The sequence below is a fragment of the Giraffa tippelskirchi genome, chromosome 3 (assembly GCF_054371585.1).
Source record: "Giraffa tippelskirchi isolate mGirTip1 chromosome 3, T2T-mGirTip1v1.2.pri, whole genome shotgun sequence".
In the NCBI taxonomy this organism is placed as follows: domain Eukaryota; kingdom Metazoa; phylum Chordata; class Mammalia; order Artiodactyla; family Giraffidae; genus Giraffa; species Giraffa tippelskirchi.
The window spans coordinates 4444834-4469232 of NC_137277.1; the positions used below are offsets into that span (position 1 = coordinate 4444834).

General features: G+C 43.8%; 2 long non-coding RNA genes across 12 annotated transcripts in view; both read right to left on the bottom strand.

Annotated features, from left to right (window-relative positions):
* Positions 1-16734, bottom strand: part of LOC145543545 (uncharacterized) — a 448599-nt gene extending 431865 nt beyond the window's left edge. For 8 of the 10 annotated variants that reach the window (XR_014080792.1, XR_014080784.1, XR_014080787.1 and 5 more), the window contains exon 1: positions 16577-16734. This is a non-coding gene — a long non-coding RNA (uncharacterized LOC145543545). The remainder of the gene's footprint in view (positions 1-16576) is intronic. The other 2 variants (XR_014080791.1, XR_014080795.1) reach the window with 1 other exon arrangement.
* A 4902-nt stretch (positions 16735-21636) lies between these two features.
* The window catches only part of LOC145543547 (uncharacterized), an 89155-nt gene continuing 86392 nt past the window's right edge, over positions 21637-24399 (bottom strand). For both annotated transcript variants that reach the window (XR_014080798.1, XR_014080797.1), the window contains exon 3: positions 21637-24203. This is a non-coding gene — a long non-coding RNA (uncharacterized LOC145543547). The remainder of the gene's footprint in view (positions 24204-24399) is intronic.

Sequence of the window (24399 nt, forward strand, 5' to 3'; positions counted from 1 at the left end):
TCAAGTTACTTGACTTTGATTCCCAGCACAAACGTATTAAAAAAAAAAGAGGAGGGGGGAGGGTAGCAGTGGTAGATTTTCAGGAAATAGCAAGTCCTTTTTTCTACTGAGATAGAAATCATTTGGCAAGCCAGGGTGAAATACCTCTAGTTCCCAGCAGAAAGAGGGAGAAAAAAAAATTTTTTTAGAAGATGCTAATGAACCACAAAAGAAAAAGAAGGAAGTATTTTTTTAAATGAGACCTTACTTTTGAAAGCAGCTCAGTTTGCAACCAATTTTTGCAGAAATGTCAAAGTTATTCCTTTGGGATCTGTGTATCAGCACTAAACCAGGCGTTCAGATGACTGCAATAATGACATGAGCAATGCAGGTGACTTTAATTAAACAGCCAGCATCATCAGAACTGACCTTTCAGACACAGCCTTTCATCTCCAAAAAGGATGAAGCTGGTAAGAGCCAATGACGTAGAGCGAAGGGACAGAGGGACCTTAGGTCCTGGGAGCCAGACTGCACGGTAGGGTGGCTGCGTTGGGTGGACTTACGGGGGAGTGGGGGTTGCTCCTCGGGAAGGCAATTTACTTTTTAAAATTATTTATATGAAGGAAGTCCCACAGGCTAGATGACTCCCACAGATGACTCCCAAGGTTCACCTGCCTTTTTAACAGGATGTGCTAGAACCCCTTGGTCCCCAAGGTGTTCACCTTCATCTCACTGTCCATAACTCAGACACTCACCTGAAAAGAGAAGATCAACAAGAAGGGCTGGGAAAGAGATTCAATAACGGGAAGCCAGGCACCAGGGTAATCTCCCTGCAAAGCAGCAGGCCTTGCTTGCAGCCATATGCAAGACCATTTAGCTCCATTCAGACATGGAGACAATTCAGATGTCAAGATTGCTTACGAAACTGCCCAAGAAAGCAGCTTAGAGATGCTCTCTGGAAGAAGTCATCAGTCCGTCCCCTCCAGAGAGAAGGTAGAGCCTCATCAGCCAGGACTGAGGTGAGGGCAGAAAAGCAGAAGCAGCACAGGGGAGGCTGGGTGTGGCAGATGCAGGCTTTAATATCTGGGCATCCCTGGTGGCTCAGCGGGAAAGAATCTGCCTGCAGATGTGGGAGACCCGGGTTTGATCCCTGGGTCAGGAAGATCCCCTAGAGAAGGAAATGGCAACCCATGTAAGATACAGAATGGGTAAACAACAAGGTCCTACTGTAGGGCAAAGGAATTATATTCTATTCAATACTCTGTGGGAATATTGTACAATATATTTATATATTGCAAATATACAGTTTATATTGATAAAATGTAACAGAAAACAATATGAAAAAGAATATATGTAGTATAACTGATTACACATATAATTGTGGATTCCTGGGCTTCCCTTGTAGCTCATTGGTAAAGAATCTGCCTGGCAATACAGGAGACTCGAATCCAATTCCTGGGTCTGGAAGATCCCCTGGAGAAGCAAATGACAAACCGCTCCAGGATTTTTGCCTGGAGAATCCCCATAGACAGAGGATCCTGGCCAGCTACAGTCCATGGGGTCACAAAGAGTCAGACATGACTAATTAAAGAAAAAAAAAAAAAAAGTATAACTGAATCACTTTGCTGTGGAACAGAAGTTAACACACCACCGTAAATCATCTATACTTCAACAACAACAACAAAATTATTAAAAAAAAAAAAGCAGGAATCCCAGGGAAAGAAAAGGGGATTGTGGAATCTTACTATTGTATTTATCCAAACTGAGGAAGGAGCTACCAGCCTTTCCTCCTTCCCTTCTGGGAAGGATTAAGACTTTTGGGGTCCCCAATCCTTGAAAAGATTACTCTCTTCCACGTCTCTGCCTGTCTATAAAATTGTGATTGCCAAGCTATTTGTTTCGTGGTACCCTGGGTATTCTCCTTCCATACACATGGTAGAATTGTCAATCTTTACCTCCTTGCTGACACTGTACAGGAGACAGGGAGCAAGAAAAAGACATGCAAAAAAGCAAAATGGCTGTCTGAGGAGGCCTTACAAACAGCTGTGAAAAGAAGAGAAGCCAAAAGCAAAGGAGAAAAGGAAAGATATTCCCATTTGAATGCAGAGTTCCAAAGAATAGCAAGGAGAGATAAGAAAGCCTTCCTCAGCGATCAGTGCAAAGAAATAGAGGAAAACAACAGAATGGGAAAGACTAGAGATCTCCTCAGAAAAATTAAGAGATACCAAGGGAACATTTAATGCAAAGATGGGATCAATAAAGGACAGACATGGTATGGACCTAACAGAAGCAGAAGATATTAAGAAGAGGTGGCAAGAATACACAGAAGAACTGTACAAAAAGATCTTCATGACCCAGATAATCAGAATGGTGTGATCACTCACCTAGAGCCAGACATCCTGGAATGTGAAGTCAAATGGGCCTTAGTGGAGGTGATGGAATTCCAGTTGAGTTATTTCATATCCTCAAAGATGATCCTGTGAAAGTGCTGCACTCAATATGCCAGCAAATTTGGAAAACTCACCAGTGGCCACAGGACTGGAAAGGTCAGTTTTCATTCCAATCCCAAAGAAAGGCAATGCCAAAGAATGCTCAAACTATTGCACAATTGCACTCATCTCACATGCTAGTAAAGTAATGCACAAAATTCTCCAAGCCAGGCTTCAGCAATACATGAACTGTGAACTTCCAGATGTTCAAGCTGGTTTTAGAAAAGGCAGAGGAACCAGAGAGCAAATTGCCAACATCCACTGGATCACTGAAAAAGCAAGAGAGTTCCAGAAAAACATCTATTTCTGCTTTATTGACTATGCCAAAGCCTTTGACTGTGTGGATCACAATAAACTGTGGAAAATTCTGAAAGAGATTGGAATACCAGACCATCTGACCTGTCTCTTGAGAAACCTGTATGCAGATCAGGAAGCAACAGTTAGAACTGGACATGGAACAACAGACTGGTTCCAAATAGGAAAAGGAGTACATCAAGGCTGTATATTGTCACCCTGCTTATTTAACTTATATGCAGAGTACATCATGAGAAACGCTGGGCTGGAAGAAACACAAGCTGGAATCAAGATCGCCGGGAGAAATATCAATAACCTCAGATATGCAGATGACACCACCCTTATGGCAGAGAGTGAAGCAGAAGTAAAGAGCCTCTTGATGAAAGTTGAAGAGGAGAGTGAAAAAGTTGGCTTAAAACTCAACATTCAGAAAACAAAGATCATGGCATCCAGTTCCATCACTTCATGGCAAACAGATGGAGAAACAGTGGTAACAGTAGCTGCCTTTATTTTTTTGGCTCCAAAATGACTGCAGATGGTGATTGCAGCCATGAAATTAAAAGACGCTTACTCCTTGGAAGGAAAGTTATGACCAACCTAGACAGCATATTAAAAAGCAGAGACGTTACTTTGCCAACAAAGGTCTATCTAGTCAAGGCTATAGTTTTTCCAGTAGTCATGTATGGATGTGAGAGTTGGACTATAAAGAGAGCCGAGGGCTGAAGAACTGATGCTTTTGAACTGTGGTGTGGAGAAGACTCTTGAGAGTCCCTTGGACTGCAAGGAGATCCAACCAGTCCATCCTAAATGAGGTCAGCCCTGAATGTTCATTGGAAGGACTGATGTTGAAGCTGAAACTCCAATACTTTGGCCACCTGATGTGAAGAGCTGACTCATTTGAAAAGACCCTGATGCTGGGAAAGATTGAAGGCGGGAGGAGAAGGGGACGAGAGGATGAGATGGTTGGATGGCATCACCGACTCAATGGACATAAATTTGGGTAAACTCCGGGAGCTGGTGATGGACAGGGAGGCCTGGCCTGCTGCAGTCCATGGGGTCACAAAGAGTCTGACACGACTGAGCAACTGAACTGAACCTCCTTGCAGTCATGAGATTTGCTTTGGCCAATGGCATGTGAGCAAAGGGAAAAAAAAGACCTTCAAGTGGAAGATAAATTTTAAGAGCCAATGGACAGCAGCCCTGCTGCCTGCCCTATGCCTGTATCCCTGAGTGAAGACAAAGTGGCCCAGAACCCCCCCAACTCCACCCCAGGAACCCGTTCTTGCTGGCTGACCTATGATGACTGTGCAGTACAAATAAACCACACGCCTCTGTTATTTTCAGCCACTGAAATTTTGACATTGTTTTTCGGCTGAAGATACAAAAAAAATGTAAAATAATAGTAAGTCCAAAAGATTTCTGATTGTTTCCCTAATGACTGCTTGGATAATTTGACATTTCCATGAAATAACTGAATTCTTTCCAAACTGCTTCCCTTTCTTTGAGTGTTTGTGCTCATTTCCAATCAACTCTTTGTGACCCCATGGACTTGTATAGCCTTCCAGGCTCCTCTGCCCTTGGAATTTTCCAGGCAAGAATACTGGAGTGGGTTGCCATTTCTTTCTCAGGTGGGGGGGGCGGGGGTCCTTCCCAACCTAGGCATCAAATCCGCATCTCCTGAATCTCCTGCGTTGGCAGGCAGTTCTTTACCTCTACACCACCCAGGAAGCCCTTCCTTCTCTTTATGTCTATGCTGTTACAGGGGTTCATGAAGTGTGTGTCTCATCTGTCTATCAGGACATCAAATCCTCCTCATCATAGAAACTGCCCTGTGGCAAAGCACAGAAGACCAACCGGGCCATTTTAAATGCCGTGCTAAGATCCCTCCACTGACATTTCACCAGCCACATGTCCTTGGAAAACTCACTCCAGTTCTCTAAATCTCAGCTCTCTTAGCTATAAAATTAGAATCATAATTTCTTTGAAAAATTTTATTTCTGTATGTATTTCCTTGTTTTTGGCTGTGCTGGGTCTTCCTTGCTGCAAGATGGCTTCCTCGAGTGCACAGCCTTCTCACTGCGCGGGCCTATTGCGGAGCATGGGCTCAGGGCGAGAGGGCTTCAGTAGCTGCGGGGTGCAGACATAACCGCCCTGGGCATGTGGGATCTTCCCAGACCAGGGGACAAACCCCTGTCCCCTGCACTGGCTGGCAGATTCTTCACCACTGGACCACCAGGGAAGTCTAGCATCGTGATCTCCATCTTTCCAATCTGCTGTCCCATGAGGGAGCATATACAAATTGTACTGATTCTTCCCCTTCACTTTCTCTCCACCAGTAGAAATACTACTCAATTCTCCTGAGAAAGTGTTTCCTTTCCGTAAATGAAGATGATAACACCTACCTCCCCACCTAGGGTCAGGATTAAATAAATCAGTGAAGAGAGAGCTCTTATTAGGTATATGCACTAAATTCGTAGCAGTGGATGTAATCTGTGTGATCATCATTATAGTAAGAAATTGCATGGGACCTAATATGTACTCCTCTGCAAGTTCTTACTATAATGATGATCACAGAGATTACTTGGACAGCAAGGAGATCAAATCAGTCAATCCTAAAGGAACTCATTGAATATTCATTGGAAGGACTGAGGTTGAAGCTGAAGCTCTAATACTTTGGCCACCTGATGCGAAGAGCCAACTCACTGGAAAAGACCCTGATGCTGGGAAAGATTGAAGGCAGGAGGAGAAGGGGAAAACACAGGATGAGATGGTTGGATGGCATCACCGACTCCAATGGATATGAGTTTGAGCAGACTCAATATAGTGAAGGACAGGGAAGCCTGGAGTGCTGCAGTCCATGGAGTTGCAAAGAGTCAGACACAACTTAGCAACTAAACAACAAAATAGGTACTCAATAAATCTCAGCTGCTTTCCTGGCCCTTGGAGAAAGGGCCATTTCTGTTTTGGAGCAAGGTTATTTGAAATAGCATTATCAATTGTTAATCAGCAAGGTGGCCAAAGATCTACCGAGAAAAGGGCTCAAAAAAGTCTCTGCTTTAGACCCATTTACAGTGAGATGTGTCTGGATCCTTAAGATGCCAGGTTTTTTCTTCTCCATTCTGCAAACACGTGGCTTCCATTAGTTGACTGATACTGACACATCTGAAGCTTCCAAAGTACTCTGGGCCTCTGATGAGTGAAAGGCTTGCATGCCCAACAAGGAAAAGGCAGGCTCTGCAGGCATGGCATGCTGCCAGGGGCGGGGCAGCAGAGGTGTTGAGTTTAGGTAGGAGACCGAACCTGGCCCTGTCATTAATGACCATCCTGTCCACACCTAAACATAAATTAGCCACACCTGGTGAGGCTCCTAACACTCTGAGCTCCAAAGGTGATGTCACTGTGCATATATACCGTCCATTAATCAGAGCTAGTGTGTGTGTGTGTGTGTGTGTGTGCGCTAAACAGGGACCAAGGAATAGTGAATAATTTGCACTGTGTGCTCCACACCACCTCTGCTGAGCCTTCTCATCCAAAGCAAACCCAAGCTCCAATGCTGTGCTCCTTTTATTTTCTGGTTTAAGGACATCGTTGTTTGTTCAGCTTCTTAGAAACAAGCCTGAATTCTAACTAGCTTGCAGTTAGAGGCTGCAAAATGGTAACTTGATCCTCACCTAAATTTTATCATCTGTTTCCCATCTTCAAAGCTACTCGTTTTGCTTTTGTCCTGCGAGACAGTGATGCCTGAGGCCTCGTTTTGTGTTTTGCGTCTCATAGCAACAATGCTATTGGCAAGGGGGGGTCTAGGCAGACGCAGCACTGACCTGAGGAGTCAGGACAATACTCTATCTACATTTCATCCCCAAGGGGATGACTCCAGGGAAATAAGGCTTCATGTCCTTGATTACAGAGGGGACCTACTTAATCAGGGTAGTCCTGTTACCTCTCAAAATGTTTGCAGTTTCAGAGTGTGCAGCACAGGTGAGCAGATAAAAGTGATGAAAGAACAATGAAGGCACATTTATCTAATATTTGGAAGCAGATGCATTTTTAAAAATTATTTTATCATTTTTATGTTTTGGCCAGATGGAGGGGTGGCTTAGGTGGTTCACCTACCCCCTTAGGTGGTGCTGTATGCAGGAGGCAAGAATGATACCCTGTTTTTGCTCCAGGTTTCTCTAAAGTGGCACTTGTGTATTTTTGGTCTCTTTATAGCTTTTGTACAGAATTTGTCCCAACTGTGCATGTACACAGTTATTTTTATTCCCATACAGTTTCTTTGTATTTTGTTGCTTCAGGAGAGGTGTGTCCAGGTGCTCCTGTTGCTATTTCTTCAGTTGTTGTTAGGTTCAGTGAGTTAATAGATGTAAAAGAGCTTAATGGTCATTCGTGACATGGAAAGTGCTGAGTATGTGCTGGCTGCTGTGATGATAAGGAAAGGTATAAAGTTGAAAATTTGGGGACCCAAGAGGCTTAGGGCTGAAAATGTCCATGGAAACAAGACTTGAACCGAGATGAAAGCTCCATCATCACAGCACAGACGAAACAAAACTGACAAAACACCCTCATTCATATCACTGTTCATACCCCACATTCTATCCTGCAGTGACCTCAGCGAGGACACGAGCTCCTCACGCTCCGCAGGGAGACTCTGACCAAATCTGATGGTTGGTTATGGAAAGTTGTATTTCCCTCGTTTTACAAAAACACATCCAAAAATGTATGTGAGAAAAACAGTAAAAGTTTGATCCCTTCCAATCCATTGGCTAAAATAAATCTTTTGGGTGCCAGGCCCTTTATGTTGCACACATTTTCTGACCTCTTTCTCGGAAACAGCGTGACAGCTGTAGTGGTGTGTGCAGAACAGAGGTGCTATCTCACACCCAAGGCTTTCAGAACTCACACGGGAGGAGGCCTAGGCAAGACAGACAGCTGGGCACCTGACGCGAGGCAAGGACTCTAGCCGTCCCATTTTGCAGGTGAGGGAACCAAAGTCCGAGGATTCCCAAGGTCACTGCTAGACCAGCGAACTAATCTAGTTGGGATTTTTAAACCATTATAAGATAGTAGTTAGAAAGAGCCTCCGGAGAAGGCAATGGCACCCCACTCCAGTGCTCTTGCCTGGAAAATCCCATGGACGGAGGAACTGGTGGGCTGCAGTCCATGGGGTTGCTAGGAGTCGGACACGACTGAAGTGACTTAGCAGCAGCAGCAGCAGCAGCAGCAGCAGCAGAAAGAGCCTCTTCCTGTGGGACAAAGCTATAGCATGTCAGCGAAGGTGCGAAATGCGCTATTGCTCCCCTTATTAGAGGGCTTCCCTGGTGGCTCAGTGGTAAAGAATCTGCCTGCCAAAGGAGACGTGGGTTCGATCCCTGGATCAGGAAGATCCCCTGGAGAAGGAAATGGCACCCCACTCCAGTATTCTTGCCTGAAGAATTCAATGGACAGAGGAGCCTGGTTGGCTACGGTCCATGCGCTCACAAAGAGTCGGACATGACTGAGCGCAGCACACAAGTCTCCTAGACTGTGTTTCTTGACTGTTGATGCTATTATTCTTCTTCTATTATTAGACTTCCAAGGTATTTAGGGCATAATCTGAATTGTTAATGAATAGACTTTTGTTTCTTAACTAACTTCATTCTACCTCTGAGGAAAAGGAACAGTGACATTAGCATTACCAGCTCCAAGAGAATCAAAACTGGATTTCCTAAGAAAAAATGTGCACTGGAATCCATCTATTTCCCCATCAAGGGAGATCTTAGCCGGCAGTGACTTTCTGTGGGTGATCATTTCAGTGGCCATGAGTAGCCCTCCAAAGGCATTATCTTAGCTCCTATACACTTGCCAAGTGTATTTCAAGGTTACATTACCACGGCTCTCCTGCCTCTGTAAAACAAGCTTACAGAGCAGGATCTGAGGGCTATGTGAACCAAGAGTCGTCATCTCAAGTTAGGAGGAGGCCCAGGAAAAAAGGTTCCACATGGAAAAGGATTTTCCAATTTCCCAAATAATTGTTCATGAATGAATTTACTTAAGCGAGAGCTTAAGTGCATTTCAAAAGAAACCAGTGATCAGAGCTGTGAGATGAACACTGCATAAATTTAAAGGCTACTTGGGGACACTCTGAAATCCCAAGGCAAAACTGACTTTCTCGGTTTGATGGAGGAATAGGGCCAACTGAGAGATTAGGCTGATTTTGTTTTTCATGAGTCATTTTGTCTGTGGATATGCCTCGCAAATTAAAACACACACACAAAAAATCCCTAGGTGTGAGGTGATTAGAGTTTCAAATCTGGTCATTTGAAAAAATCACAAAAGTGTTGGATAAAAGCCACACTGTTTGGAAGATTTTATTTTTCTTTTTAAAATCCTAGGAGCTGCTGAGCTTATAAAAAAAAAAAAATCCTTGGTTCCAATAAAAAGTGAAGGCTTTTGGAGAGAGTCACTCTCTTTGATATCAGATGTATTTTAGTCTATAATTTTCCACTCTGGCTTATGTGAATGTCTAGGCTTGATTCCATCAACTCATTTAATCTCTAATTTCATAAAAAAGCATGTTTTCTGTTTATCTTTGTTCAAACTGAGTGCAATCTGTGCTTTCTAGTTCTTCTAACAACCTCAACTTTCCAAATTTCGTATCAGACTCATATCAGAAAGCCTGTGTGGCTTGGTACATCCACGCTTGTCTTGACAGGTTGGAAACTGCATGTTCAGTGAGAAAATTAAGTTATTACTCCCAAAGACACCCAGTTACAAAACTGTAATTTAAAAGCACATCATCACTTTAATTTACTGCAAGTAGGTGAAGGGTTGGGGCGTAGGGCTGGGAAGGGAAGTTAATACAAATGAGTGCTGGGCTACAAGTTCCAAAATTAACAGAGAAAACTTTTCCCCAAATGTTTAATTTTCATATACAAGCTAGTTACTGAATTGGAGAAAAGTTAGCATTCAACGCAAGCTCACTTGAAACCAACCAAATCCAGAAACTTGAATTCACTTATTATTACATCTATTCCTTGAAGCTGAGAAAACTATTTCAGGGAAAGTACATGGCCATTTGGTCACAGGAGTTGAACATTTTAATACAGTATAACCTCCAACCCTATATACAGATGAAAACACTGAGGACTATCTTTTGTTTCAGCTAATGATCCTCATTCTGTTACAATTTGGCCAGGAGTTTATAAAGACATATTTCACTTTATTGTATCCATCATTACTCCAAAGAGATTTCCAACATCCGATAAATGAACAAAATAATTTTTTGGATTACAGACATTGGCTTCCCCAAAACACTTGCAAAATTCTGTTTGTCAGTTTCTCAACTTATATTTAGGACCAAATCCTTAACACTCAGAAAATCAAGTCCTGAAAAAAGTATTAATTTGTACCACCTGACCATATACACACAAACGCAGGCACACAGATGCACACACATTGCAATAGCTTCCACAAAAGACTACGCTAGTGAAGAAAAAGAGCGGACATACAGTCTACCACATCTCACGAAACAGACTCAAGTTCACTGTTCACGGGGAATAAAAATTTAAAAAGTAACCCAAAAGGCTCAGATTAAAGGCAATACTGTTCGTTATTCGTTTGTTTTTATTTCCAGTTCCTCATCAGTTATAAAACTTTGGTCTTTCAAAAACGAGTTTATTTGTAAATGAGAGTGATGAGTTGGCAGCTGAACTTGGGTCTGGCCATTCTACCTGAGCAATGAAAAAGCAAATGCTACAGAGTTTGCAGAACTGTTTAACTCCCCCATTGGCAATCCTCTTGTCCCCCTGAGATTGTCTTAATTACAGAGTAATACTGGAAGTATTCTTCATTCATAGATTAATTAGCTGATGTCTAAGCAGCTATTTGAACATAAAAGGCAACATGTAAATCTAAGTATAATTATTCATCCTCAAGCTAATGATCATTTAATTAGTGTTTTTTGTGGGTTTAATGGTCCATAAAGAAAAAGGCAGTTTGGGGAAGGGGCTTCTACCACTGCTGTAAGAAGTTTAGGACTGTAGATCTAAGCGGAATGAAAAGTATTTATTTAATATTCAAATAAAGCTTTTACAATTAGAAATAAATTGGAAATTGCCTCTCTCCTTTCCTTGTGACTAAGAGTATAGGGAACTGAAAATGAAGCATGGCTTTTGGCATCATTGGCATACTTCCAGAATTAGGAATCGTAGTTTGCATCAGACTAATCTGATGTTTTATGACAAATCCAAAGATCTACCTGAGGTGAAGTGTACAGAGCAGAAAAGATGTTAATTCCAGGGTGTTTGTACAAGTTATGAAGGTGCTTCTGTACTCTTAGTAAAGCAGGATACTAGTTTCCTAAACAGGAAGTCATGGCCAAGTCGAAAGTCATCCAATAAAGCTAAATGTTTTGCAAAATACCTGCATTTGACCTTCTGACATGGTTTTCTAATTGTTTCTCTCTATAATTCCCCTACTAGATTATACAACCAAAGCCAAGTATTTGGGTGTATAATCTTTCTATTTTTAGCCTTATCCAGCCACTAGTCAGTATTCATTACATGGGTTGACAAATAAACCCATAATAAACACTAGAAACAGTTACATATAACTCAGATGAGCAAATATGTTTCTGAGGAGCCTATTATACAGAGTGAAGTAAGCCAGAAAGAAAAACACCAATACAATATACTAACACATATATATGGCATTTAGTCAGATCGGTAAAGATAACCCTGTATGCGAGACATCAAAAGAGACACAGATAAATAGTACAGTATTATGGACTCTATGAGAGAGGGCGAGGGCGGGATGATATGGGAGAATGGCATGGAAGCATGTACGTTATTATATGTGAAGCGAATCGCCAGTCCAGGTTTGATGCATGATGCAGGGTGCTCGGGGCTAGTGCACCGGGATGACCCGGAGGGATGGGGTGGGAAGGGAGGTGGAAGGGGCGTTCTGGAAGGGGAACACATGTACACCCATGGTGGATTCATGTCAGTGTATGGCAAAACAAATACAATATTGTAAAGTTAAAAAATAGAAAATAAACTAATTTTTAAAAAAAGAATTATTCCTAGGAACTTAAAAAAAATATTATGTCAAAGAAAATGTAACCAGCTCTGTCACATCTTCTCCATTCAGAGGTCCCTGTTGTGATGTTGGCTCATTAACACAAACATCACCACAAGGAAACTGTCCAGAAAACGTTCTCAAGTAACGTGGCACCGAAGCAGTCGTTTTGATTTATCTAATCAGTATCAGCATCATGGGAGTTCCCTGGTGGCCCAGTGGTTAAGACCCTGCGCTTCCACTGCAGGGAACACGGGTTCGATCCCTGGTTAGGGAACTAAGAGCCTGCATCCCACATATGGTGCAGTCAAAAAAAAAAATCTGTTATCAGGTGACTTCCTCAAGACACAAGTTTCTCAGTTACAAAATGGGGCAACTGTCACAGTCAAATGGAATGATCATAAACCTAACAGAAAGAAACTATTCAATACATGTCCATGTATTCACATCAGCTGTTTCTACAGAAATTTCAAGAAATAAAAAAATTTAGAAACTTGCTGCAAAGAAGTAGAGCCTTACTCTCCCTGGATAAGAATTTCCTTTGCCAACCGATAATTCAAGTAGCACAGAAGCAATATTGGAGGAAAAAATACCAACATTTTGGGATAGTAAGAGGCACACTCTACACCTATGCTTTGGAAAATGCTGTAAAATTAAACATTCAAAGAGAGTTCTTAAAAAAAAAAAAAGGCAGTTATACAGATATGTCATATTAGTTTTTTATCAAAAGGGAAAAGTTAAAAGAATACAAAGAATTTAACAGTGGAATGGCTTCCCTGGTGGCTTAGACAGTCAAGAATTCACCTGCAATGCAGGAGACCCAGGTTGGATCCCTGGCTCGGGAAGATCCCCTGGAGAAGGGAATGGCTACTCACTCCAATATTCTTGCCTGGAGAATCCCATGGACAGAGGAGCCTGGTGGGTTGCAGTCCACGGGGTCACAAAGAGTCGGACTCAACTGAGCAACTAACATTTTCATTTCTTATAGTTGGGAACACGATAATAATGCTGTTTGAAATTTTACTCAAAAAAAAAAAAAGTAATAAGTGAAAGATGAGTATCTTAAAGTACCCAGAAGTCTACTCTGTTTTTCAGAAAGACGTTTCTCATCTTCCTTTTGGGACTCCTGGAAGGATTTCTAAATACAGTGCCTTGAAAATCTCTGTATCTACACCAGACACCACAGAAGTGTCCAGCATTCCTTACCGAATAAGCCAGCAGGACAGCAACATTTGACCAGGTTACAAAAACATGTGTCTCAAGAAACTCTGTTGGAAAGGTCCTTGCAAAGGATGAGCATGCAGCATCTATTCTGGCTTTCGACCCACAGGTGAGGCATCGAACTTGCAAAACATTCCCCCTGAACTCTTGTGACAAGAGTCTTGCCCACCTTAGCCTCCAACTTCCCTTACTTCTTGTCCTACTCTATTTTAGATTTTTTTTAGCGTGGACTGTTTTTAAAGTCTTTATTGAATTGGTTACAATATTGCTTCAGTTTTATATTTTGGTTTTTTGGCCTGGAAGCATGTTGTATCTTAGCTCCCCAAGCAGGGATCAAACCTGTACCCCCTACATTGGAAGGCGAAGTCTTAATCACTGGACCTTCAGGAAAGTCCCTTGACCTGATGTATTATCACCAATTTCTACAGTGTGAAAAAAAAATCCTGGTCTCTGAACCTGAAATGTAAGATAACAATAGAAAATGTATTTCAATCAGAGTAAATATCAGTTTTTAGAAGGAAGGCCTGAATCTGTTTAAAATGAGGCAGGAGAAAAATCATACTGCTAATATAAATTACTTGAAACTTACACCAAGGAAAAAGCCTCCGTTTAATAAATAAATCTGAGAACTGCTGTCTAATATTTTTCCTTGGCTCCTTTTCTGAATATTTCTGCATTTGCTCAAGACTATGGATTTTTAAAAATCCAAAAACAGAACAAAAAATTTTTTTATCATTGATGACATCATTTATTGCCGAGTTTCCTCCTCTTTTTAGAAATACAAAAAAAAATAAATAAATAAAACAAACCAACCTAATCAAGAAATGCTAGATTCTGGGACATCTACTGCTTTGCAGATTAATTGGTAAAATGAGATATAACGTGTGAGTGCCTGTTTACAAAAGTCACAGGCATTCTGAAATGCAAGACAGTCTCCTTTTATTAATAACAAGGGAAGCCCGGCGAAAGTGGGCGAAAACCTAAGTAGCTCACACTCCTACAATTAAAGAACAAACGTATTTCGTGAAGACTCTGACTCCAGACAGCTTTGCTGTCCTCCTCCCCACTTTTTTTATTGGAGTCTCTGAGACCATTTTGCTTGGGGGAGAAAGTCGATTTTAGTAGAGTGGGAAAAATGCCAAACATCCATGGCAACTTAGAATTTTTCCACTTTCTTTACATGTTCAATTGAGACCTTCATAAAATTAGAAATGAAAGGACACATTATGAGCACTTTCTTTGAAGGGGGGAAAAAAAGGGTCTTGCCTGGAAGTAAAATTTTGGAGTCTATACCCTGCTTCTCTGGAGAACACTTAGGAGATTTCTCTGCCAACAGCAGGGCCCCTGAAACAGCCTGTCTTTGCCTTCAGAATCCTAAAAGGTAGGCCCACCGATTGTTCCCTGATAGTGGATGAGGCATTGAGCAGCAGGAGCAGCAGGAGGGGGCTGGAAAATACTGGACTCTGTGTTGGTGTCTGGGGGCTGAGGTCAGTGTGTCTTGGCGCCCACTGTCCACCCTCCTCCCCCTCCTGACGTCCCTCCCCCACCACCAGGGATTCACTCCTGTTTACTTTGGGGAGACTGCAACTTCTGTTCCTTAACGTTTAAAAGAAGTTTAAAAGCTTATAAAAAGGCTCTTAAGATTTCTTGGACACCAAATGCCTCTTACAGAACAATATTTTGATGAGTTAAGTGTAAATGAATCAGAAACCTACATATTAAATTTCCCTTGACATATACATCAGTTTAAAAAATTAATGGAAAAAGTGCCCAGGGCTCAAAGTGTTCGGGGTTTTCTCAAACCCAAAATGCTTGAACATGAAGAATGATATTCTGTTTGAATCAGCCTGGTTTGCTGATTCCTCTTTACCACCACCATCCCCCCAAAAAACCCTCCTTGTAAGGCAGGGGGTAGCATTTCCAGGTGGTGACCTGCTACCCTGGGACATGCCCCTTTCCTGGTCCTTACTCTTGGGTCAAGGCAGAAACCAAAGGCTGGGCTGACACTGGAGAGATGTCCAGCCGCTGTTCACTGCAGGTTGAACCTGAAAGCTTCCCTCCCCACCCCCCACAAGATGTAGGAAACTAAATAAACAATCACAGAAGACCATAAATCACTGACAAAGATATTTAGATTTGAAACAGCCCTTAAAAAGAGAATGTGCCACAATTTGTCCCTTAAAGATCAGCTCGGGCCTGGGTCCCATAATTGTGGATCCCATGAGTTCTGCTGATAAATAGCCCAAGGGTCAGAACTTGAGTACTGGTCTAGTTTGGATGTTTTCCATTGTTTAATGCTTATTTTGGGTCCAAGAAAACACTCACAGAAATATCCACAGCCCCAAAACCTGAAACAAGACTGGATCTCTAAAACCATCCTCTTCTGAATTTTGTTTTAGTTTTTTGCTGCTTTAGGTTTTCTTTTGTGAATGGATGACCATACTAGGTGACTGGATGACTGTGCAAAGTCACTTCAGTTCTCGTCAAACTCTTTGCTACCATATGGACCATAGCCCACCAGGCTCTTCTGTCGATGGGATTCTCCAGGCAAGAACACTGGAGTGGGTAGCCATTTCCTTCTCCAGGGGTCTTCCCTACGCAGGGACTGAACCTGCGACTCTTAAGTCTCCTGCTTCGGCAAGCAGTTTGTTTTTGTTGTTTTTTTACCACTAGCGCCTCCTGGGGAGCGGCTGACTAGGAAAACTGAGCAGGTGAACAAGATTTCAATGCTGTCTTTATGTGACCTGATCATTTGGGGAGGCAGGGCCCAGATATTACAATTGAGAGCAACTGCTAACTTTTTAGGGGAAACATTCCATGTGCTGAGCTGTCCACAGTCATGGTAGTGCTGCTGAGGAACCAAGGGGCCTGGCCTTGAGCATCTTTATCCTCAGGACTAACGTCAGAGACCAATAAGGCGGAGTGATGGCTTTGAGCTCGAAACCCCAAGTTCCCTCTCATTCGGTTAAGGTACAGGAAAGCTTTCTGCGAACCACAATGAGCTGTCTCTATAGGAGCTGTTTTCACTGTCAGTTTCAGAATTCACACTATCTCCTTTAGGAGAGTTTCCGGCCCCGGGATTTCAGAGGAGGCCTATATGCTCTCCAGCTCAGCAGTGTAGATACAAGAGAGCTTGCTTAGAGTGGATCTAGACCTCGCTCACGCTTTCTCAAGAAGTGCTCTCTCAAAAGCTGGGTGGGGCCTTGAGGGATGGGGAAGTGACATTTACAGAAACACATTTTCAAGACAGTGTTTAGCCTTATTTCCTTCCGAGTATGTGCTGAATACACGTTTGTTGAATAATGAATGAGTGGGAAAAGAGTAGGCCTTTCCCAGGAAACTTGTACGGATAATGAGAAGTTAAAAGACGTTGAAGACAGCAAAATGCAGAGTCCCTCCACCTCAACAGACTCCCCTCGCCAGACGCATCCTCCAAACAAACGAGGAGCAAAGGGGAGCCCTCACCACAAAGCCTATTAACAATTCCGAGGAAATAAAAATAGTATCTGGTTAATAAAAAACAAAAAACAAAATCTTACCCCCTTTTTTTTTTCTTTTGTTCTTAGTCTACTTTCACTGACTCCAGGGAGCCGCATGGAAAAGCCTCGAATCCAGAACTTTTTAGCACAAAGTGGCCGAGTGAAATTCCAAGTCAAGATGGCGGCGGGCCAAGTGCAGAGACGCTGGAACTTGCCACGCGAGAACTGCGGCCCTTCCCGCGAGAAATCACGAGAACCCCTTACCCCAGGGTCAGGAGCCCTGTAAACAGCCCCACGGACAGCCTGTCAGCAGAGCTGGTGAAAGAAAGCTGAAGCTTCAAGCTCTCTCTTCTTGTTGATAGAGATAAAGCTTTCCATCGCTTCTGATCTGAACACAGCCTCTACTGGCTCCATGGACACCAGGCAGGAGGGCCCTCATTGGGGCCTGACTCGAAAAAGTAGGTAACAAACCTACAAAGCAATGAGATGCCCCCCCAAGGCCCCTTTGTCTTTTCTGTACCCCTTTCTGGTGGCCATCAGTTCTTAAAAGCTCCTAACTCTTTTTGCAGAAAATGTGAAGAAAAAGGAAAGCAGCAATAGTAACAGCTTCATAAAGATCCAGAAAAATAGGTGCTAGAAGGGTGATACGGAGAAGGCAATGGCACCCGACTCCAGTAATTTTGCCTGGAAAATCCCATGGACGGAGGAGCCTGATAGGCTACAGTCCATGGGGTCGCTGAGAGTCGGACACGACTGGGGAACTTCACTTTCACTTTTCCCTTTCATGCACTGGAGAAGGAAATGGCAACCCGCTCCAGTATTCTTGCCTGGAGAATCCCGGGACGGCGGAGCCTGGTGGGCTGCCGTCTGTGGGGTCGCACCGAGTCGGACACGACTGAAGCGACTTAGCAACAGCAGCAGCAGCAGCAGCAGCAGCAGAAGGGTGATAAAAAGCTTGATTTTGTCTCTGTGAGAACTGGAGTCTGGAGATAACATTATGAACAGAGACGAGGACAAGACATAGAAATGACCGGTCCCAGCACCTTCTCTCACAGTCCCTACCCAGGCAAGCCTCAAGAACAGACAGAAGTAGATAGGGTGTTCCTCGCTCAAAGACGTTCCTTTCCTAGGTAACTGAGGGCCAATCGCTTCCCCCAGGCTGGGCTTCTCTTGTTCCACCTGAAAATTCAGAAATCTAGAGGCTTCCCTGCCTTTTAAGGTTTACTTAAAAGTTACTTAAGGTTTACTTAAAAGTTAAAGGGGCTAGAAAAGAAAAGCAGGCAATCACTGTGTTGCCAGGTGCCCCTTATTATATGCAAATTTGGAGGCCCAGACTTAATCTCGAGAAAAAGCTCTGAGCTGGCTCCCGGAATTTCCTCCCAGGCCTATCCACATTCTCCACTTAGGGAGTGAAATTCATTTCAATGCTAGTTAAGATCCACCTTTCAAATTATTTAAGGCAATTAAACATGTAAAATTAATTTCCATATCGGGCTCACAATAACGCTTAGAATGATATGAACAGCTTCAATTGCATATAATCTTACAAGTCCCAACATCAATGACGTCTCTCATGGGTGAAAGAAGCCAACCTCTGCTTATTTTCTAAAGAAAAACTGGAGAGAAAATAGACATGAATGTGTTGTGCTAAGTCACTTCAGTCCTGTCTGACTCCCCTTGACCCCACAGACTGTAACCCACCAGGCTCCTCTGTCCGTGGGATTCTCCAAGCAAGACTGTTGCAGTGGGTTGCCATCTCCTACTCCAGGGGAGCTTCCTGACCCAGGGATGGAACCCTCATCTCTCATGTCTCTGGCATTGGCAGGCAGGTTCTTTATCACTAGCACCACCTGGGAAGCCCACATGAATATGTATAATCATATATATTATGATTATGTTAATATATATGTACTTACCATAAAACAACTCAAGTTGACAAAGGTCAGCTGACTCTATTAAAACTTTGAAATGATTAAAAAAAAAAAAAAGACCTACCTCTCCCCTAGGGGGAATCTATGCAGGTAGAAACCTAGCAGAATAAAGCAAAAGTTCGCTTTCAAGATCTAGAAGATAACCTTGGGGGGAAGGGCATCCCACCTTCCCATTGCTCTGCCCTGCCCTGTACGGATTGTAGGATTGTAGTTGATGGAGCCAGACTGTGTTTGGATTTGCATGTTTGCTCAGAAGAAGAGCCACAGAAAGGTCTAGAAACTGAGCTGGTGTTTGACACAAATCTTGGGGCTTGGACCCCACCCCCAGCCCCAGTCCAGGACCTGATGTGAATTGCACAGACTTGATCCCTTTGCCTTTGATATGGAAGCTGGCCCTTCACTCTGGGCTCTCGGTGCTAAAGAAAACAGCCCTTGCGGAATCATATTTGCCTGCTGCCCTGGCTGCTCACAAAGTGCCGCTGCATTCAGGGACGGTGTCGGTGGGGGTGAATGGCAGGGGTCCTTTCTTCTTTGGGTTTGATACATCCTTCCTTCCGCTGCTCCTTGCAATCAACTGCTAGGAGAGGGAGGGGAGCAGGCAGGAGGGAGAACAGGAGGCTTCCGGAAGCCTCTCTTCTTCCATGCCGTCGCAGTTTGCCCGATAATGACCCTGGAGATTTCCACCTGCCCCCAGCGAAGGACTTGGTTACCAGCCCGAACCCTCCCAGGCCTCCCTCCCTTCCTCACTTCCTCCTCTTCCTGCCCCCAGCCCCCAGCCCCCAGCCTCCACGTCTCAGGAAGCCGAGCTCAGGGCTCTGTGGCTGTGAGCTCTCCTCCCTTCACTCTGTGGGTCACCGTCACCCACAAATGCACAGACTCAAGCAGTTGCATTCCTGGATTCATGTTTGCATCTGGAAGCGAGCAGGTGGTTTTTAAAGATAACAGGTCGCTTATTCTTCTGGTGATAAATAATATCCCTGTGCGCTGTGGGGAAAGGGCTTCTTCATGTACATTTTAAAACTAATTTAGAATTGGTTTGTTTTTCCTGTATAGTCTGTCTTGCCCTGGGGTCAGACAGCCTAAACCCCAAACCTGGGGCTCCTGCATTTTTTTTTTGGCTGTGCTGGGTCTCCGTTGCAGCATACGGGTTCTTTAGTTGCGGCCTGTGGGGTCTAGTTCCCGGACCCGGGAGGGAACCTGAGCCCCTTGCATTGGGAGCATGGAGTCTTAGATGCTGGAACACCAGGGAAGTTCCTAGAGTTTTTTTAACACCAACTTTTCTATTAGTGGCCAGTTTTGTTTTGTTTTGTTTCTTAACTTTCCGATTTTGCCTGCACTGGATGACACAGCGTGTTTCCCCTTTGCAGACAAAAAGCAAAGGGTGGTGATGGTCCTGGAGTCTCCGATGACCTGCACACCTCTACCTGCAGCTTGCGGCTGGTGGGACACGCCCTGGAGCAACAGCCCTGGTATGCAGAGAAGGTTTGTTGCTTCCCTTTCACTTCTTTATAGGAAGACTTGTTCTGGCAGGGAGGCAGGCACACACCTGCGGGGATGGGGGACTTTGACTAGAGCACAAGCTTCCAATGCTCATGATTTTCATGGAATTACCCCCCCCCCCTTTGCCAGTTAATTTCAGGGTCACACCTCTAGTCCTGGCCTGTCATCTTGCCGATATGCGTTCTGGGACAAGAATACATAGATGGTCCAACATAACCACTACTTCTGTTGGAGAAGAACAACTGCAAGGGCATGTCCCATGTTGAGCGGGCATCGCTGCAGTCTGTTCACTGGATAGACTGATGTGGAAGCTGAAGCTCCAGTACTTTGTCCACCTGATGCGAAGAGCAGACTCACTGGAAAAGACCCTGACGCTGGGAAAGATTGAAGGCAGAAGGAGAAGGGGATGACAGAGGATGAGATGGTTGGATGGCGTCCCCGACTCAACGGACACGAATTTGAGCACACTCTGGGAGATGGTGAAGGACAGGGGAGCCTGGCGTGCTGCAGTCCATGAGGTCGCAGTCAGACATGACTGAGCAACTGAACAACAACATAGTTGCAGTCACTAAATCAGCCTGGGTCCCTCAGCCAGACCTCACGGAATGACAAGGTCATGAGTACGTTACAATTGCAATTAAAGTGAAAAGAGGAAAATCACCCTCGCTTCCCAAACATACATTTATTTATTTATATTGTTACTTACTCTAGTTTCAGAGAGCTGGGGCTCCTCTCTAGTTGCGGTGCACGGGCTTCTCACTGCAGTGGCTTCTCTGGGTGCGGGGCACGGGCGCTCGGGCCCGCGGACTCAGTAGTTGCAGCTCCCGGGCTCTGAAGCCCAGGCTCAGTGGTTGTGGCGCTCAGTTGCTCTCAGACATGTGGGATCTTCCCAGGCTAGGGATCCCTGTGTCTCTTGCAGTGGCAGGCGGATTCTTTACCACTGAGCCACCAGGAAAGCCCTCTGAAACATTTATTTTTAACATGGCAGATAGTTCATAATGATATGAGGCACGTGGAAAAAGCAAGAAAGGTCGTTAGGGGTAACCATCTTTGAAAGATTTAAAGACTCGAAATGCATCTCCAGGGCCAGGCGCTTTGTTGCCCACCCCTTTCCCTCTCCGGCGTGGGCAACACTCCTCCCACCTCTTCTGCTGTATTATGTTGCTACCCAAGGTTCAGTCATGCACTGTCCCACTGTATCCACGGCTTCCTCTGCACCCTGCTGCTGACTTCCTTTGCTTGGTCCACCCAGCCCTCCAGTTCCACCTGAAGGCCATAGTCCTTGAACCTTCTGAGTTTGGTCTCTTTTTGAGGTTCTTTTTTAGTGCCCATATGGAGCTTCCTTGGTGGCACTAGTGGTAAAGAACCCAGCTGACAATAGGAGATATAAGGGATGCAGGTTCGATCCCTTCATCAGGAGGATCTCCTGGAGGAGGGCATGGCAACCCACTCCAGTCTTCTTGGCTGCAGAATCCCCATGGACAGAGGAGCCTGGCGGGCTACAGTCCATGGGGTCGCAAAGAGTCAGACACGACTGAAGCGACTGAGCATGCACAGTGCCCGTAAAGCCCCGTGACTCTAGACCAGCCGTCCTCAACCTTTTGGCCACCAGGGATCGGATTCGCGGAAGACAGCTCTTTCCATGGGCAGGGTGGGGTGCGGGATGGTTTCAGAATGATTCAAGTGCACTGCATTTATTGTCCACTTTATTTCTACTACTACTACATCCGCTCCACCTCAGATCATCAGGTATTAGATCCCAGAGGTTGGGCACCGCTGTTCTGAGACTACACCGTGGCATTCACTCTTTCAAGCTCACTTCCGCCTGAAGGCAGAAATCAAGTCTAGGAATCCACAACAAATATATTTTTCCATCCAGTGGTAGAGTTACGAGTGATTTCTACCCCCCAAAATCAACATACATTAATTTTGCATGCAAAAATCTTACTATTATTTTTAGTTTACTTTCAAAATCCAATATCCAAATACACCAACTGCTTCTCTTGAGTTTTTTCTTTTTTCTCTTTTTTTTCTTCTTCTTTTCTTTTTTCTACTTCTTTTTATCTCTTGACTTTGCAAACTCTTTCCCCCATGATTCACTAGTGCGGTTTGTCTGTGAATTTGCCACTTGGGTTTTTTTTAAATCAAAATGGATATGACAGACTCATTGTGTCTCTACAGGTCAAACCACAGGACAGTGTGGCCAAGAATTCATTTCTGTGGGTGAATGGAAGGCCCATTTTTCAGTTTTCTTTGTGTTGAGGACTACTAACTTGATTAAATTTAGACCTTTTCCTGGCTAGGACCTAGTAACCCTCCAGCCATATTACAGTGAATTTTTAAAAACTTGGCCAAACATTGGGCTCTACCAGAATTTTACCTTTTCGGATTTCAGAATAAATAGGCTATCAACAGAGCTGTGGATAACTTTTGATCACACAGGGAAACACATTGTCATGGAATTTTTTTCATGTGTTAATATAATGATTTAATAAAGACATTTGGCACAGAAATAAGACTCTCAGAGACCAAGCACTCTGAACAATGAGAGGATTAAGATCAGCCTATAGGGGATATTAGCCAAAGTGTCTTTTCTGGGTTTGGTAAAACTCTTCCATCTGTTTGGAGATAAGTTCATTATCCTTAACTAAAAATCCTCCTGAAATAGATGTGGTAAAAAAAAAAAAAAGTTCAGCCTCTGTTATAAGACTTTCCAAGCAAGCTTAAAATCGCTCAGGAACAAAAAGGCAGGAGGAAAAAGAAAGGGCAGAATCTGCGGATAATGAGGGCCCGCCTTGGTGTTTTATCTGCGAAACAGCGCAGTTCGCAAAGTCTGGATCCCATTTCATCAAAGCTAAATGTACATGTAGTGCCTGGAATTCTCCCAGATGAATACATTCTTCGCTGATAATTTTTAAGTGAAGAAAGATCAACAGGATAGGAGCGTGCGCGAGAGCTGTGGGCTGCAGAGTGTGTGTGCGTGTACGTGCATGCGTAAGTGTGTGTACACGCATGTGCTTGTGGATGGATAGGGGAAAATAGAGTATAAGTGAAAGTACTCAAATTCTCATCGGATGTGCCCATCAGAGTGAGAATCCCCCCAAAACAAGAAAGGTGTGCATTTCTTCGCATTTAGCTGGACAGTTGGGAGAGTGATGAACACGTTTTTTTTTCCTTTGTCTTTTGGTCATGCTGTGCTAAATTCTGCCTTTCTTGGAAAAGGCCAGTAGATCCATTTCATCTAAAAGGAGCTCATGCTGACCACTTGCTCTCATCCATCCCTGGTCAGTTTTCCTGTCTTATCCTGAGGACAGCCGCCCGACAAACCCAAACCTCTCTTCCCTAAATCCGCTTCAGATCTTCTTTCTCTCTTTCTATAGGCTGATTTTCCTCCCGTGGATGGTGGCCAAAATGATGCCAGTTTAGGGCAGGTAAGAGAATGCACTGTGGATCGTTTCTGTCTTTAATTTTCCTCCATTTTGTGAAGTCTGTTTTTAAAATTAATTTGTATTTTGCTGTAATGTTGATTTACAATGTTCTTTTAGTTTCTAGGGCTTCCCTGGTGGCTCAGGTGGTAAAGAATCTGCCTGCAATGCAGGCACAGCACAGTGAATCAGCTATACACGTATGTGTGTCCCCTCTTTTGATTTCCTTTCCATTTCGATCGCTCAGAGCACTGAGCAGTGCTCCACGTGCTGCAGTAGGTTCCTGTTGGTTCTCTAGTGTATGTACTAGTGTGTACACATCAATCCCAGTCTCCCAGTGTAGCCCTCCGTCTCCCTTTCCCTTTGGTAATCATAAGCTTGCTTTCTATCTGTAACTCTCCGTTTTGTTGACAAGTTGTTTGCACCACTTTTTTAGATTCCACATACAAGAGATATCATACAGCCTTTGTCCTTTTCCACCTGACTCACTTCATTCAATATGACCATCTCTAGCCCCATCCCCATCGCTGCAAGTGGCATGAGCTCATTCTTTTTATGGCTGAGTAATTTTGTGATATCTTGCTGAGCACAGTCTGAAACTTCTACAGTGATGGAAAGAACAAAAATCTATGAGAGAGTCATGTTCACTCTCAGGATCGGGGTTACCAAAGGAGGAACTGAGTGATTTGTTTACCTAAATCTGTCCACCAAGTCTTGAAAAGTCCTGCAAGGAACGCGATTCTTTTGGGGGCCTGAGGTTCTCCTTTAGCTTCTTTGTTTGAAAAATGAAGGAAAAAGAAACCGCCGTGGAGTCTGCTCTTCCTTCAACCACTGGAAGAAAGGAAGAGTAGAAGAAAAAAGTTAACAAAGAGTGGACACATGTCCCTCCTCTTTCCTTCCCCTCTTTCAATCCGTGGGCAAAATCTAATAAAGATGATTAAATTACATGTCTTTTCCTCCCATTGAAATCCACTGCATACTATTCAAATATTAGAACTCAGGAAATAAGGTCCCTCATGAAACCTTA